Raw genomic sequence first — 18224 nt, 5'->3', positions numbered from 1 at the left:
ATGTTTAGTGAGAGAGAGAGAGGGAGAGCGAGAGAGAGAGAGAGAGAGAGAGAGAGAGAGTGGCTGGCGAGAGGGAGTTGCTTTAACATCAATGCTGAATGAGAGAGGGTTGTAATAAGACCCATGTTGATCAGAACTCACAGAAGCTCGAGTCAGATAAACTCCATTATCAAGCTGACTTTTGGCGGTTAAATGAGCAATAATAGTATCTGTGTTTTGTTTTAGCGCCGAATCCGGAGAAGACCAGGAAATATCTAAGCGTTACACTTGGACATTATAGGCGACACAAATTAATGAAGTAAGTCGTTTTCACATATTCTTCTTACTTTTTATTGGAAGAGTAATACGAGTATAGCAAATATACAGTTGGCGGGGTCATCACTACCAGTGTAAATAGAGACTTTGGTTACCTAATGCAAATACAGTGAGAGACACGTGGCATTGTATGTCTGAGTTCATCACATATAGTGAGTTGAGCACTTTTTATTTTATTTTGAGCACCACATTTCACTTCTTTACTTCTGAAACATGAATAAATAATAATAATAAACAAGGATAAACGCACCTATGTTGTGTTTATAACAACAATAGTGAGCGCAATGTGTATTTAAAGTTGTGGCAGTCTAGAATACGGCACGGATGGCGCGAGACCTAACCGGAAGAATGTAAAGTTAATTGTTTTAGTCCATAGACCCGTCGAGAAAATCAGCTCTTTAAAAGGCGTTTCTCCACGCAGGGAAAACCAACCCGTTGTCGTTTTAGGCGGGATAGATGGTGTAACATTCAGGAAGTGGCTTGTCACAATCCCCTCCTTTGAGTCAGTGTCACTGACTGAATGCACCACGCGCCCTTATGATCGATCGATTTAAAGAAAAATTCGATTCATCCCCGGAAAGCGTGGATGTTTAAAGGAACAGTTCACCTATAAATTAACGTTCTCTCATCATTCACTCTGCCTCATGCCATTTCAGATGTGTAACATTATTTCGTATGCAGAACAAAAACAAAGATTTATAAAAGAATGTCTCAGCTCTGTAGGTTCATATCTACATTCAGCAGGTTCATTGAATGTTGCATTGCAGCAGTGAATGTTGACCAAAACTTTGAAGCTCCAAAAAGCACATAAAGACAGCATAAAAGTAACCTATACGATGCCAGCGGTTTAATCCATGTCTTCTGAAGTGATCTAGTTGGTTTTGGGTGAGAATATTCCAAAATATAACTCTTTTTTTATTCACTTTACATCTTGCCATTGCAGTTTCTAGGCACGATCATGATTTCAAGCCTGATTACACTTCCTAGCACGTGACACATGTGCAGAGTGCTAGATGGCACTAGGAAGTGTTATTGAACTTGAAATCATGATCGTTAACGAGACTGATGATTTAACCATTGCTTCCTAATTCCTACCATTAGTATATAAAATGTATGCAACAGAAAGGAAGTGAAACATGCTTTGTTTCATTTAGTCAATGGCAGGCATGAGAAAATGAATGAAGATCATTGTACGCATGTGCACTGATAGGATGTATGAGTTACAAAAAGAAATCCTGCCATAAGCCGGCTGTTGAGGACAAAGACGTCTAGCGGACTGTGCCTAATCGTTTTAAACACTACACACTATGAATCTGTGTCCTACTGAGATCCCATTTGTTTCTCTCTACTTTATGTCTTCGGCCTTTATAATGCCTCTATTCTCTTGTCTCCCACCCACACTCATATCTCTTGAGTGGATGTCTTGGTGTGCGCTTTGGTTAACTAAGTTATAATGACTGCCGGCTCCTTTCAGCCATGTCAGAGGATAAGTTGACCCAGTTTACAAGCACGCTCTACAAACTTCAACTTGGACCAACTTGACCAGTTGAAGGACCAGTCAGAGTTGTATTATCTGGAGCAGGGGTTTTCAAACATTTTTATGCCTGGGACCCCAAAACATGATGATCCTCTTGCGAGGGACCCTCATTTAAAATATATATATATATATTTTAAATAAAAATCCTTACCATATTTTTTCACTATTGTTTCTAATTAAATTCAAATGCATTTGTATAGCGCTTTCACAATAAATATTATCCCAAACCAGCTTTACTAAGAATATGGCTTTAAATCCCCTAGTGAGCAAGCTAAATGTGACTGCTAAAGGTTCAAGAAATATTTTTATGACAAACCTATATGCAGATTAAACATTTTTACAGTAAAACTAGGGCTGTCAATAGAATAAAATAATTATAATTACAGTGGGTACGGAAAGTATTCAGACCCCCTTAAATTTTTCACTTTTTGTTATATTGCAGCCATTTGCTAAAATCATTTAAGTTCATTTTTTTTCCTCATTATTGTACACACAGCACCCCATATTGACAGAAAAACACAGAATTGTTGACATTTTTGCACATTTATTAAAAAAGAAAAACTGAAATATCACATGGTCCTAAGTATTCAGACCGTTTGTTCAGTATTTAGTAGAAGCACCCTTTTGATCTAATACAGCCATGAGTCTTTTTGGGAAAGATGCAACAAGTTTTTCACATCTGGATTTGGGTATCCTCTGCCATTCCTCCTTGCAGATCCTCTCCAGTTCTGTGAGGTTGGATGGTAAACGTTGGTGGACAGCCATTTTCAGGTCTCTCCAGAGATGCTCAATTGGGTTTAAGTCAGGGCTCTGGCTGGGCCATTCAAGAACAGTCACGGAGTTGTTGTGAAGCCACTCCTTCGTTATTTTAGCGGTGTGCTTAGGGTCATTGTCTTGTTGGAAGGTGAACCTTCGCCCAGTCTGAGGTCCAGAGCACTCTGGAGAAGGTTTTCGTCCAGGATATCCCTGTACTTGGCCGCATTCATCTTTCCCTCGATTGCAACCAGTCGTCCTGTCAATGCAGCTGAAAAACACCCCCACAGCATGATGCTGCCACCACCATGCTTCACTGTTGAGACTGTATTGGACAGGTGATGAGCAGTGCCTGGTTTTCTCCACACATACCGCTTAGAATTAAGGCCAAAAGGTTCTATCTTGGTCTCATCACACCAGAGAATCTTATTTATCACCATCTTGGGCTTTCATGTGTCTTGCACTGAGGAGAGGCTTCCGTCGGGCCACTCTGCCATAAAGCCCCAACTGGTGGATGGCTGCAGTGATGGTTGACTTACTACAACTTTCTCCCATCTCCCGACTACATCTCTGGAGCTCAGCCACAGTGATCTTTGGGTTCTTCTTTACCTCTCTCACCAAGGCTCTTCTCCCCCGATAGCTCAGTTTGGCCGGACGGCCAGCTCTAGGAAGGGTTCTGGTCGTCCCAAACGTCTTCCATTTAAGGATTATGGAGGCCACTGTGCTCTTATGAACCTTAAGGGCAGCAGAAATGTTTTTGTAACCTTGGCCAGATCTGTGCCTTGCCACAACTCTGTCTCTGAGCTCTTCAGGCAGTTCCTTTGACCTCATGATTCTCATTTGCTCTGACATGCACTGTGAGCTGTAAGGTCTTATATAGACAGGTGTGTGGCTTTCCTAATCAAGTCCAATCAGTATAATCAAACACAGCTGGACTCAATTGAAGGTGTAGAACCATCTCAAGGATGATCAGAAGAAATGGACAGCACCTGAGTTAAATATATGAGTGTCACAGCAAAGGGTCTGAATACTTAGGACCATGTGATATTTCAGTTTTTCTTTTTTAATAAATGTGCAAAAATGTCAAAAATTCTGTGTTTTTCTGTCAATATGGGGTGCTGTGTGTACAATAATGAGGAATAAAAATGAACTTAAATGATTTTAGCAAATGGCTGCAATATAACAAAGAGTGAAAAATGTAAGGGGGTCTGAATACTTTCCGTTTCCCACTGTAATTTCATGATTTCCAACCAGTCTTTAGAAAGCAGAACGAAAGAGTAATAATGTCAAATTCTGCAAAACTTTTTTCATATTATTTTTATTTTCCTCGAAACCCCCAAGCATCCCCTGGGGGTCCCAGGACCCCAGTTTGAAAACCCCTGATCTGTAGCATCAGGACAAGCATATATATGAATAGATTATTAGCGGTGCTTGCAAGCATTAATTTTATTATTGCTCATACATTATGTGGGGTTATGGATTTTAACAAACCCCAAACCCTAAATGTTAAACTTTTCTTCTTCAGAAAATTTAAAAATGTAGTACAAATGGATAGAGATCACATATTTTTTTTAAATGGCCAGTGTTGGTTTATTGAGGTACTCTTGATTTGCATTCATTTACATTTTTCTGTTTGATAGGGGGATGGCGCCCTCTCTTTCGCAGGCATTCAGGAGGCGATGGTGGATGGCCGCCACAGCAGTATTGGAAAATCTTTCATGTTCGGCTGTACTGTTGGGGTGGGGCTCTCTGCTCATCATGCTCAAAAGACAAGGCTTCTATTCTCACCTGTGCACAGGTAATTCGCCATGGAAACATGTTCCTGTTGAATCTATTTCCCATGGAAAAAGACATAAATGTATAGACACAATAGCAAACAGCAGCAGAGCAGTTAAAGGGACAGTTCACCCCCCCAAAAATGTCAAAACCCATATGACTTACTTTCTTCCATGGAACACAAAAGATGATGTTAGGCAGAACTGTCACCAATCATTTTCATTGCATAATATTACTGTGACTGAGGCGAACATTCACACCCTCAGTAAATAAAGTCCTATGGGTTTGGAACAACCAGAGTGTGAGTAAATTAATTAATTTAATCTTTGATCTATAGCTTTAAGCAGTTGAACTAAACACATTTTTATAGAGACCCTGACTAAAACCCAGACATGCACACTAACTAGAACAAAAGAGCACTGATCAAGAGATCCTGGGAAACTTGAACTGCTTGAAGACTTTAAAACTTAATAAAGCCTCTCTCTACTGCTTTCATTCACCTCCTCCCCTCTCTCTCTTTCTCTCTCTCTCTTTCTGTAGAAAATAATACTGAGCAGGTGAACACTACTGCCTCAGAAGAGTGGCTGAGCTGTGTGGAACAGGAAGAGATGCTTAACCTGGGCTTCACCATTGGCTCCTTCCTGCTCAGTGCCGCCACACTGCCGTTGGGCATTCTCATGGACCGCTTCGGTCCCAGGCCCCTGCGCCTTATTGGAAGGTGAACACATACACACACTAATAGTACCCAAAGTGTAGTAACTGGATGCTAATCAGATAATAAGGAACCATCTAAAAGATTTCAGTCATTGAGTGTATTTCAAATCACTGACTAATATGTGCATTCACATTCAATTCAAAGTTAATAATCAGTTATCACTGTCGTTGTAAGTGTCTGCACCACTTTATTTCATGACATTTGCATCTCTCTCTTGGTCTGGGTTTTCTTTAATCTTCAATCATGTGTTTTTGTTTCTTTCTCAGTGCGTGTTTTGCGCTCTCTTGTATGATGATGTCTGTGTCAGCATATCAACCTGAAGGTGTGTATGAGAACAAATAATACACATACTGTAGTAAAAGAGTGCAAATTATAACATAGTTATAAACAAATGTTATAACAGAGAGTAGGGCTGCAATTGTCAACTATTTTGATTTCTTTGACTAATTGGTTTTAAAAAAACTAAATTATATTTGCAACATTATATTTTTACTATGGTAACTAACATTAACTAAGATCAATAAATAAAATATATACTGTATTGTTTGTTCATGATACCTAATGCAGTAACTAATGTTAAAAAATGGAAACTTATTGTAAAGTGTTACCAAAATAGCTTTACTTTGTCAATGTCAGCATGGTTTTTAATTGATTGGTTGTTGCAGCACTGATATAAAGTAGTGGACCATTTAGAGATTTTTAGCATCGATCAATAACCGTGAATACTTGGTGGTCTTTCTGCCAAGTGTCAGTTCCGATACCAATCGATAGAATGATACACGTTTTCTGTGTTAAAATATTGAAATATTATGTTAAAATATTTTGTGAATTTCAGGTTTATATTATGTACAATGCATTTGTCTCATTTGCTATCATTAGTTATTGTTATCGAATTTTGGCCAGCCTACTCTTAGGTAGTGGCATCAGCTAATGGAAAACCCAAATCAATCACCCACTAATATGGTGATTCTCAAAAGTCCTATTTTACTCTGATATCAAAAGAAAAATACAAGACATTTTATTTCACATATAGAAAATAAAGCCTGTTTTTAAGGCCATTAATTTTTGTTTTTTATTGTGAAAATATTTTCATAACAGTTACGCACATTTTACCCCTAAATTCTCGTTACTGCAGTGCAAAAAAAGATGGTTATAGTCATGTTCTTATTATCACAACATGATAAATTATATTTTAAATTGTAAAGTATTTTTTAAATCCTAGTAATAGTCTTTAGTAATACATCCTAGTAATACTCTCATTTTCACGGTTTTTAATGAAAAAATAAATAAGTTTAACAACAGCATCTTTTTACTTTAATACACTGAGAACTGGATGATAAAATGTGCTTAAGTGTCCTGAAAATAATGTCACAATGCAAACGTCTTAATGGTCCTAAATATATGCTTAATTGTCTTTAGAATGTAAATATTTGTATTGATTTGGGGTTAAATATGACCAGGACATTTTATTTAACCGTTTTGACAAAATTACCAAGTGGAGTTCAATCATTTACAGAAGCGTTGAGATTCACAGCCGCATAATGAGTCTCAAACTTAGCATTGAGTAGCAAATGTAACATTTATTCTAACAACAAACTCTGTTTTGTTGAAAACTGTACAGTGATTGTACACCAATGTATACAAAAGGCATCAAATATGAAATGCAATATCAAGGTCATTTTCAGGGTTTGACATGGTTTTGAATAGTTCAAACAGCTGTTTTAATCATGGAATAATGTTTTTTGTCTAATGTTCCAGTCCTCTCTGCACTCATTTTCCTCGCACTTTCACTCAATGGTTTTGGGGGCATCTGTCTGACCTTCACATCTCTAATGGTAAGACAAAAAGAGTAAAAAAGATATAGTGGAGAAAGAGAGTACATGGGGTCACAAACACCTGCAATGACTCGCTTGTTTTGTTGTGCAGCTGTCACGTGCTGCTCTTTGAAGTTTATTTTGTTGTGACAGGTGTGTAAGTGTGAGTGTGTTTGTGTATTTATATGCGTTTGGGCCAGTCAGATGGTTGATGCACATGACCTGCAGACAAATTCTGGCCTTTTCAGCATCCACCAATTAGAACACTGAGTTGCCCACACGCCTTCTCTGACAACCTTTCCTTGAGACAACCTCTAGCTGAAACAGACAAGAGCACAAACATTGTACCCACAACACTTACACCAAATCCCCCCTGCCCAGTTGCGTTCGTTAGAGGGAGAAGCATGAAAACACATGCACTTGACTGCGACCTTCACCTGCCGTGGAAAATAATTACTATATTTATCAGCTGACCACATGCAGACACAAACACACACATACTTTCCCACTTGCAAATACACATTTCTCAGCTAGAGCCGCTCAGTTGTTCATGCTCACTGATCTACACGTTACGAACACCACTCTGCATTCAATGACATCTTGTACCCTTCAGTGAAAAACAAAGCATAAAACAGTCTTTCTCCCTCTTTGTTGATTGTATTTTAGCACCAGCATGGAAACTATAACGGTGTGTTCTCTTTTGGTTATGATGCCAAATAAACTGCATGATCAACAAATCAACATCCTCCATGACGTGTATTGTGTGTGTTTCGCCTGACTAAGTCGATATCAAACAAGCTCAGTTTTAAGCATTTAGCATGTGCACTCTTCTGTTACACATTGCTTTAGGTTGTATTTCCATTCTGTGTTTGTGTGTGAAAGGCAGGGGGATGTGAATGTGTAATTTTCGCACAAGTTTGTGATTTTTGTTTTTAATCCTGTACAATTAATTGCACTTTATTAGTGCCATTTGCTAAGACAAGCATCATTATTAGTATTGCTTATATTTGTGGTTAGAGATTTGAGCAAAACCCTAACCACAAGTGGCAATCTGTGACCAAACATAGTATTGCCTGGTGAAATGTAAAAAATAAAATGTATGTGTAAATATTTGTTTATTATGTAGTTTATTTGTGTAGTTTTTGTAGAATTTACAAATATTGTTTATGATAATTTACTGTTAATTTCTCCTTATACAGCTGCCGAACATGTTTGGAAATTTAAGTTCCACTGTGATGTCACTGATGATCGGCTCGTATGCATCATCAGCTGTCACCTTTCCTGGAGTAAAGGTATTATTAATGTAAATAAGGACTAAACCAGTTTGACTTGTAGCACATGCTCGGAATCAGAAAGTCTTATGTAAGATTGCATCAGATTGAGAGTGAACTGAATTGCTTGTGACACCTGTTTAGTGCTCAGCACCTTTATCTTCATGATATAAAAAAGCAGTTAATTCTGGCTTTCCCCCTTTTCTCCCAATTTGTAATGCTCAATTCCCACTACTTAGTTACTCACTTCAATTTGGGTGGCCAAATCCGTGCATCTTATGACATGGCTTGCTGTGCATGACAGCACGGAGGCTCACAGCATGTGGAGGCTCATGCTACTATCCGCGATCCACGCACAACTTACCACGCACCCCATTGAGAGTGAGAACCACTAATTCTAAAGAGGAGGTTACCCAATGTGACTCTACCCTTCCTAGCAACTGGGCCAATTTGGTTGTTTAGGAGACCTGGCTGGAGTCACTCAGCACTCCCTGGACACGAACTCACGACTCCAGGGGTGGTAGCCAGCGTCAACACTCGCTAGATTTCCAGGCCCCCTAAGCCTGGCTTTCTAATATTTATTAACTCCACGCCAATGTCTGCCACAGAAACAAAAAGAATTATAACAGAATGGTTTAAATGGAGGTAAATCCTTGTCATGGGATCTGAATTGATGAGATCACCACAAATGGGAAACAAGTATATTTTGCATATTCATAGCCTGCTTTTAATGATCCAATGAGATCCTAATGGATAAATCAAGTCACACCCCTACATGATTTCCCACATTATATTTTTTTCTATGTCATTATTACAGTAGTTAAATATGTTGCGAATTCCGTTTCATGTTGCCTTTGATAATTTGTGTTGTCTTTTATTACTTTTGTTAATTACATTATTTGGGTGAATCTCATGAAGAGCATGTCTAGGTCATATTTCACCTCAAAATCAAAAGAGAATAAAAATCATATTTTACCTAAAACATTTTTTAAATGAAGCCTATTTACTATTAAGCACATCTCCCCACAATTGTCATCATTCTGGGTTTTTTTTTCCATTCTCTGCTAAAATCAGCTTTAATTAAAGACATCACAACAAATACTACCATACTGCTTTAAATTACCATTAAAATGTAAATGTCCAAAATTTGAATGGTAAAAGAATGTAAAAATGCTACAGTAAAATAATGTTAATTGGTTACTGGGTAGGTAGTTTCCTAACATATACATAAAAAAAAATAATAAATATATATATATATATATATATATATATATATATATATATATATATATATATATATATATATATAACAAGACAATACATGTAAGTTTACAGTAAAATATTCTAGAAAAAAAAATTAGATGGAAAAATAATTAACAGTAAAATATTATATTATGTTTAACAAGAGAATACTTTTTATTTTTTTAACGGTCAACCATTGTAAAAAAAATTGTGCTGAAAAACAATAATTAAACGTTCCCAGAAGTGACACTGTGCACTGTCTCTACATGTGTACTAATTATTGCTCCTGGATGTGGCACTCTTGATGAACTTTAAGTCATCATGTTGCCTTTTGTAATTTCTACAGTGATTAACAATACATTTTTACATGACTTTAAGACTTTTATAGTTCTAGAAATTTAGTATATTATGTTTCCATCATTTAATGGTCACATAAAGCTGATTCTGATTCTTATCAGACTTCATGAGATTTATGCAATTTCTGTGGAATATATAGTCATGTTGTTGTTGTTGTTGGAAAGTACATGCTGACCTCTGTTGGAACAGACATTATTATGGCGATGCATGTGAGATGACAGATGGACAGTATTTAAAGAAATTGTATTTAGGGTGTTGTTCTGAAACATTGATGCATGATGCATTCTGTACAGTACTGTACAGTGCAAGACATCTTTCTTAGGTTTACTTCTGAATAATACCAAAATAATCTGTGTTTTATTTTATGGAATATGAAATAGTCAAGCTTTATGATTCTTTGCCCTGCCTCATTCACATGTGAAAAAATAACCTAATACCATCAACCAGATGTCAAAATCTGTTGGCTTTCTACCATTCAGGCGTGTTATATAAAATTTGTATAACTAATTAATATTACATGTCCTTTTTGTGTCTCTGTCTTTCTCCAGCTGATATATGATGCTGGGGTGTCGTTTACGGTTATCATGTGGACGTGGGCGGGCCTTGCGTGTCTGGTCTTCCTCAACAGTTTCCTGAACTGGCCAGCAGAGGGGTTTGACTTTCCAGAAGAAATCAAAATGTTAGACAACCTTTTTGTATTTTATTAGAGTCCTGTTAACTTCAATAATCCTCCCAGATTACTTGAAGATGTTGAAACATTCACATAATGTTACTGGAAAATATTTCAACCTCACATTTAAAGGGGTAGTTAGTCAAAAATGTTAACTTCTATCGTCATTTACTCTTATGACGCTTTTTTTCCATGAAACTTTCTTCAACCTCTGAAACTTTTCAACTGTAAATTGCAAGGAAATATTCTTAAATCCTTGAATAACAATTCCTTATTCTTTGCTTTTCCAACCTTCTTTTAGGAAAAAGATGCACCCAAGTGAAAACCAAAGATTGAATCCAGTTGAAGACACGACAGGGGAACTGAAAAACTCAACAGAGAAACTGCCTGCTGTTGCTCAGGAAACACATTGTAAGACTTTTGAGACAAAGTGATAGATTTAAGATAAAATGTAAATAAAAAGTGTGCTTCAATAGTGTGAACTGTGAATGATGAGAAGACTTTCAGATTCTTAAGTTTTATATTACTGATAAATAAGACCAATTGTCTGAAATATGACATATACAAACCCTTTGAATTCTCTCCCTCAGCCTCCGTCCCTTTCAGTCGCTCCGTGTTCTCTCCCATCTTCCTGTGGAGTTTGATCACCATGGGAATGACTCAGTTGAGAATCATCTTCTTTATGGGAGCCATGAACAAGATGCTCGAGTTCATGGTCACCCATGGAGTGAAACATCGTAAGTGATTGCAAATGCTCACTGTATCTAATTTCACTGGCCTTCTGTTTTGATTTGAGTTAAACTTATAAAGTCTCTTTGTCTTGATTAGCCTCTGAAAAACTGGTGCTAGAAGCAGAGGAGAAAGGTGAGAAACATGAATTCACATATATGGGTTTTTAATGTTTATTAATGAATGTATTTAAGAATTGAATTACATGTGTTTCAGATGTATATAACTGTGTTAAACATATTAATGGATTCCATGTAACTTCCAGTGAGTTTCTACTCGTCCATCTTTGGCACGCTGCAGCTCTTGTGTCTGTTCACCTGCCCTCTGATTGGATACATCATGGACTGGAAGATGAAGGAGTGTGAAGTGGATCAGAACACAGTGAAAGAGGGAGAGAAAGAGTAAGAAATTGACTTGATCATTTTATACAAATCAGTAGGATATATACAGCCGTGACCAAAACTATTGGCAGTGACATACATTTTGTGTTTCGCCAATTTTTCTGCTTCAGTTGTTGATTCACATTGTTTCTAGATTATTATGCGGAGTGATCAGATGCATTTTAAATAATTGCAAAAAGCTTCATAGGCCAAAAAAGTTTACTTTATCACAAAAACCCAAATTTCACAGTTTCTTGGCCCTGGCACAAAATTACCAGCTAACATAATTTCACTAATTATATCAGCAGTACCTGTGAAAGTGTGAACGAGTACTGGTCAGGTGAAATCACTCTATCGTTCTGTTTGGATTATAAGAGCAGACTGATTGCTATAAAAGGAGGGAAGATGTGCTTCCAATCATTGTGTTCTTGTTCGCAATGGTTACCTCTAAAGAAAGACGTGCAGCCATAATCGATTTGCATCACAATGGCCTCACATGCAAGGAAATTGGTGCAAAGAATATTGCACCTGAAAGAACCATTTACCGGATTATCAAGAACTTCAAGGTGAGTGTGGCAGCGGGGGCGTGGTCAAGCGCCCGTCCGGGAGAGAGAAGCGGTAAGGGCGCTCACACCTGGGCCAAATTATGACTAACACCTGTCTCTAATTGCAGTAGAGTGAGGAGAGCGGTGAAAAAGCCAGCGGCCGCAGAGCAGGGGGAGTCGACCAGAACAAGCCAACCCACTGCGCTTATGTTATTGTGTGTTGATTTTGTTATAATTATTTGTGAGACAGACATTAAAAACCTTACCTTTTCCCTGGAACCTTCGTTTCCTGTCCTCCTTCCCGTGAGGGTTCTACAGTGAGAGGTTCAACTGCAGTAAAGAAGGCTTCAGGACGTCCCAGAATTTTCAGCAAGCACCATGACCATCTCCTTCTGAGGAGTCAGCTATGGAATCGTGTCACCACCAGTGCAGAGCTTTTGGACAATGGCCTGGTGTCAAGAAGGGCAGCAAAGAAGCCACTTCTTTCCAAGAAAAACATCAAGGACAGACTGAAATTCTGCAGGAAGTACAAGGATTGGACAGCAGAAAACTGGTGCAAAGTTCTCTGATGAAGCCCCCCTCTGACTGTTTGGGACATCTGGAAAATCGATAGTCTGGAGAAGAAAAGGTGAACGCTACCATGAGTCCTGTGTCATGCCAACAGTGAAGCATCCTGTGGGAGTGGGCCCTCTCACAATTCTGCCCAAAAACACTGCCATGAATAAAGAATGGTATCAAAATGTCCTGCAAGAGCAACTTCTCCCAATGATCCAGGAGCAATTTGGTGATGATCCGTGCATTTTCCAGCATGATGGAGCACCTTGTCACAAGGCAAGAGTAATAATGAAGAGGCTTGGAGATCATTACATTGAAATTTTGGATCCGTGGCCAGGCAACTCCCTGGATCTTAATCCCATAGAGAACCTGTAGTCAATCCTCAAAAGGCGAGTGGACAAACAGAAGCCCACAAATTGTGATCAAATCTGAACACTAATAAGGCAAGAATGGAAAGCCATTAGTCAGGATTTTGCCCAGAATTTGATATCCAGCATGCAGAATTGCAGAGGTTATGAAGAACAAGGGTCAACACTGTAATTATTGACTCTTTGCATATATTGAATGTTTTTGCCAATAAAAGCCTTTAAATCTCATGAAATACTTATCATTGTTTTCCAGTATACCATAGACACATGTGAAAAATATCACTATTACAATATCTACAAATACTGAAGTAGCAAACTTTGCAAAATACAAAATTTATGTCACTGCCAATACATTTGGCCATGGCTGTAGATATACTCGATAGTTGTTAAGATGTGAAAAGTAGCAAAGACTCAAACAACTATCCCTTGAATGCTCTTCACATGACCTTCCAAAATCCTTCACTTCTTTTCTCCCTGCCAGAGCAATTGCCGTACCAAAGCGTGACAAAAAAATCCAGAAACTGACCAACGCCATATGGGCCTTCATCTTCACAAACGTGCTGCTCATTTTGTTTGGAATCCTCTCCCTCATAGACAACCTTCCTCTACAGGTAAAAAACACATTAAAGTGTAAAAATACTCATCATTAAAAATAGCTGAATAAGTTGCAATTTTTGGAAGTTGCACATATTTTGAGCTTTAAAATCTTTTTGGGAGACGAGTATGTTTAAAATCTCTTGTGTGGCTTTCTTGATTCTGATTGGTCAATCTCTGAATTCTGTGGTCATATATATTTTTTACTGACCAGTAAACTTGTATAATTGACAATAGTGCCAGGTCAATTGTCAGTTCACTTCTTGTCAGGGTTTATTTTGCAATAATGTCCCATTGACTGTACATTATCCCTTACATATGATGCATAGGTTAGTACTGGCTTACTTGCAGTTGACTTATTAAAAGTGTTTTTATAACTCTTTCATTTTCTAGATTTTGACGTTTATTTTGCATACTCTGGTACGAGGTTTCATTCACTCATGTTGTGGAGGCATGTATGCTGCCGTGTAAGTACATACTTGCACACACTCACACACCCATCTTCAAGTAGTACTTCTTTTATTTGCATCCACTACAAGTGATTGTTAAAATCTTTAGCAAGTACATACTTGTCTATTACTACAAAAACTACATACAGTATATGCCTCTGGATCAGGTTTACCTTGTTTGCAAGACAACTAACCCGCCATAGTACAGAGTATGTGGCAAATTAAAACCAAGTGACATGTATGAGCATCCCCCACCCACACAGGGAAATCACAAAGCAAAAACCCCCTTTGTCATGTAAATTGTGCCAGAATAGTTCATTACACACACAAAACAAACCAGCAATGATTTAAGCTATAGGCAAACAAAATTACCTTTTTGTTTTCTTTGTCTCTATCTCTTTCTCACAGGTACCCATCCAAACACTTTGGCACTCTTACCGGCCTGCAGTCCATGATAAGTGCGGTGGTGGCTCTTCTGCAACAGCCCCTCTTCATGGTTATGGTGGGAGAACTAAACGGGGATGCTTACTGGGTAAGATCCACATAGATTTTTCTCATTATATTTTAAAGGGGTTTCCAGAATTACAGTATCCAGTTCACACATGAAGCTATAGATCTGTTCCAAAACCTAGTGAGCTGCCTTGCTAGACAGAATTATAAGGCATCGCAGGTACTTTGTTTTGCCAAATTCTCCTATCCTAGTATGCATTATTGATGCGTCAAGCTCAGTGGTAAAAAAACAAACATCTGATACAGCATATAATTTAGATAAATTCGACTATAAATATCTATATACTATGAATTGCTATTTTACCCAGTATTTGTGGGTGATATATATTTGTACACATTATAAATTATAATTGTTTATACATCAGTAAGGGCATCTGGTGTAAATCCTGTGCCAAGTCAAATATGCGGATCACGGATGGTCCTCTGTTTTCCCGCTGTGGCGACCCCTAATGGGAGCAGCCGAAAAAAGAAGATAACGACTTGTTTATACTTCTTAAAGAAGAGAACGGGCTTCAATTTGCATAAAATATAACAAAATGCAAATACTTAAGTTTCCTTCATGAACACATTTTTAGTTTACAATATTTGTGGGCAATATGTATTTTTAAGCTTTTAATGCTAATTTATACTTACTGAGCAAACTGTCTTTTTAATTCAGCATAAAAAATACAATGAAATGCACTTTCTATTATTTATTTTCCTACACAAACTATTTTTAAAACGACGCAACACAGAGTGAAAATACTATTCTTTATTTATTTATTTTCCTCTACTAATTAATTTAAAAACGATGCTACACATAGTAAAAATACAGTTCTTTTGTTATTTATTTTCCTCTACGAATTCATATTTTAAACAATGCCACATATAGTAAAAATGCAGTTCTTTATTTATTTTCATCTTCAAACAAATTTAAAATAACGCAGCACCTATTAAAAATGCAGATCTCTATGTTTTGAAACAGTGGCACAAATAATAAAAATGCAGTTTTTATTTATTTATTTATTTCCCCCTACAAACAACTTTTAAACAATGCCGCACCAAGTAAAAATGCAGTCCTTTATTTTCATCTACTAATTAATTTTAATTTAGTAAAAATGCAGTCCTCTATTTCTTTTCCTCCAAGAACTCATTTTAAAATAATGCAGCACCTAATAAAAATGCAGTTCTTTATTTTCCTCTATTAATTTGTTTTAAAAAGATGCCGTACATAGTAAAAATGCAGTTCTTTTCCTCTTAGAACTCACTTAAAAAAACGCCACACCTAGTAAAAATGCTTTTCTTTTATGATTTATTTTCCTCTACAGACTAATTTTATAACGACACCGCAAGTAGTATAAATGCAATTCTTTATAAAATGACGCTGTGTTAATTATAAATGTAGGCTTCATTCATTTTTTGCAACATGTTAACATAAAACATGATTGGAATTAGTTACAGGTTGTGTCTCTCGTTTGCTTCAAGTGAATAGCACCATTTTGTGTACCGCGTACATGTGTACCAAATTATTAGGCCTATCTTACAAGGTTCCATTTCAGTTTAGGATGGCAGCTGCTTATGTAGGCAATAAACATTGAGGCAGCTCTCTAGATTTTGGAACAGAGTTTAAGTTATAGATATCTTAAATAATTATAACTATCATGTAATGTAGATACTAACTTCTCCTCAAACCAATCAGATCAATTGGGGACTACTGATCCTCTCATTGTTTGGTTTCCTGTTGCCGGGATACCTGATCTACCATCGAAGACAACTTCTGCAGAAGAGGGCAGGAGGAAAAGCTAATGGCCACACTTTTGTTGAGAATCTAGCTTTAAACCAATCTTTGGCCAACGTAGCAACGGTCATGTCCCTCAGGAAGCGTAATTTAATAACGGAGTATTACAGGACTGTCACAGGAGTTTTCACATTTCAACAGGAACAGAAAAAACAAACTCAACGATAGACATGCTATTCTGACAAACCTGCCATCATCCTCTCACTGAGCACATAACCTTAATGTTTGTTACGAGACATTGGTTTGATGGTTGGAATCAACTGGTATCGTGTCAGTATTGCCTTGATGGCAATCAACGTTAAACTCAGAGTATGAATATTTTGTTTAGAACTTGAGTTCAAAGTATGCAATGCTTTCATATAAAATATTTTTTGAGCTGCACACCCATTGGGCTTTGGCTGTAATTCATGAACATGAACTACCTCAGCCAACCATTGAACTTTCAAATAGATCCGTGGATCTGTCTGTTCTTTACCAAAGAGAAACTCTGTTGAGTATTCTGCAGCATATTGCCGGTTTTTACCTTTTTGGCCTACGATTTGAAAACTTGAAGAACAATCAACACAATCATTTCAGCTTACACCAAAGACACAGAGGTTTTTAAAGTGTATCACTTTATTCTTTTCTTCAAGCAAAGCCTCAGATACATATTTTAAAGTGTTAACCGAAACATAAAACATTTCAGGCAGATTTCAAAAGACTTTTTATGAAGCAACAGAAACATATTTTTGTGCATATAAAGAAAAGTTTTTTTTTCTCTCGTGTATTTCTGTACATGTCAGTCTCATTCAGGCACTGAAATGGAAATGTATTTTTGTATTTGTACAAAAAATGCTGTTGCTGTGTCAGTATCATAATCTAATGAGTACAAGCCTGAAACTAGTTGTACTCTGTAAATAAGGTGATGTGTATTAATGATATTTACTTTAAAGCAATAACTGAATGCTTGTGTGATAGGAAGGGTTTTTTAAAGGTTTAGGGTGCATTTGAAGAAGTGATGACAAAAGTGTTTTTGTCCTACTTTTTATGCTTTTTTTTTTTTGTGAAACTTGTGCCTTATGTTATGAAGAAAATGTCAGAATGTAAAGTCTCACCGTCATAGAACATGTGGGAAACCAAAGCCATGTGATCTTTGAGATGGACACAATTAAGCCATACAGGACCTTTGGAGGCAAATGTGTGACAGGAATAGAGCACTGTATGTGTGAGTGCAAGAATGTCATTCTTGAAATTCTGAAGGAAAAAAATAAAAGATGTGTTCATATTCTAAATGATTGACTTGTTTTTGGGGCCGGTCCAGAGTAGCAGTAAAACAGATTTGGAGCCTGTGCAACTGTTAACGTAGATGTTTATCGAACAGTTATCTAGGTTTATGTTATAGTCTTCATGGAGCATGTTGCCATCTGTTAGTTTCTCTATTAATAAAAAACTGTCAGAATGACTGCATTAAAGGAATAGTTCACCCAAAAATGAAAATTCTCTCATCATTTACTCACCATCATGCCATCTCAGATGTGTATGATCTTTTGGTTCATACAATGCAAGCGAATGGTCCATTTTGAAGCTCCAAAAATCACATAGGTTAGCTTAAAAGTAATCCATATGACTCCAGGGGTTAAATTGATGTCTTCAGAAGCAATTTGATAAATGAGAAAACAGATCATAATTTTAATACATTTTTACTATAAATTATCTTCCCTGCTCAGACAATCTCCACTTTAACTTTCACATTCTTTTCAAATTGACTTTAATATTGGTCGGTTTCTCACCCACACCTATCATATCAATTCTTAAGATATGGATTTAACCACTGAAGTCATATGGATTACTTTTATGGTACCATAACGTGCTTTTTGGAGCGTCAAAA

The 18224-nt window shown here is 37.1% G+C and overlaps 1 pseudogene; it reads left to right on the top strand.

The window, feature by feature from the left end:
* Nucleotides 1-81: 81 nt before the first annotated feature.
* On the top strand, nucleotides 82-17841 carry LOC127660063 (large neutral amino acids transporter small subunit 3-like; annotated as a pseudogene).
* Nucleotides 17842-18224: the final 383 nt, after the last annotated feature.

The sequence above is a fragment of the Xyrauchen texanus genome, chromosome 19 (genome assembly GCF_025860055.1).
Source record: "Xyrauchen texanus isolate HMW12.3.18 chromosome 19, RBS_HiC_50CHRs, whole genome shotgun sequence".
Lineage (NCBI taxonomy): Eukaryota > Metazoa > Chordata > Actinopteri > Cypriniformes > Catostomidae > Xyrauchen > Xyrauchen texanus.
Note: the sequence above shows the minus strand (reverse complement) of the source record. Positions and strands in the feature narration are given on the sequence as shown.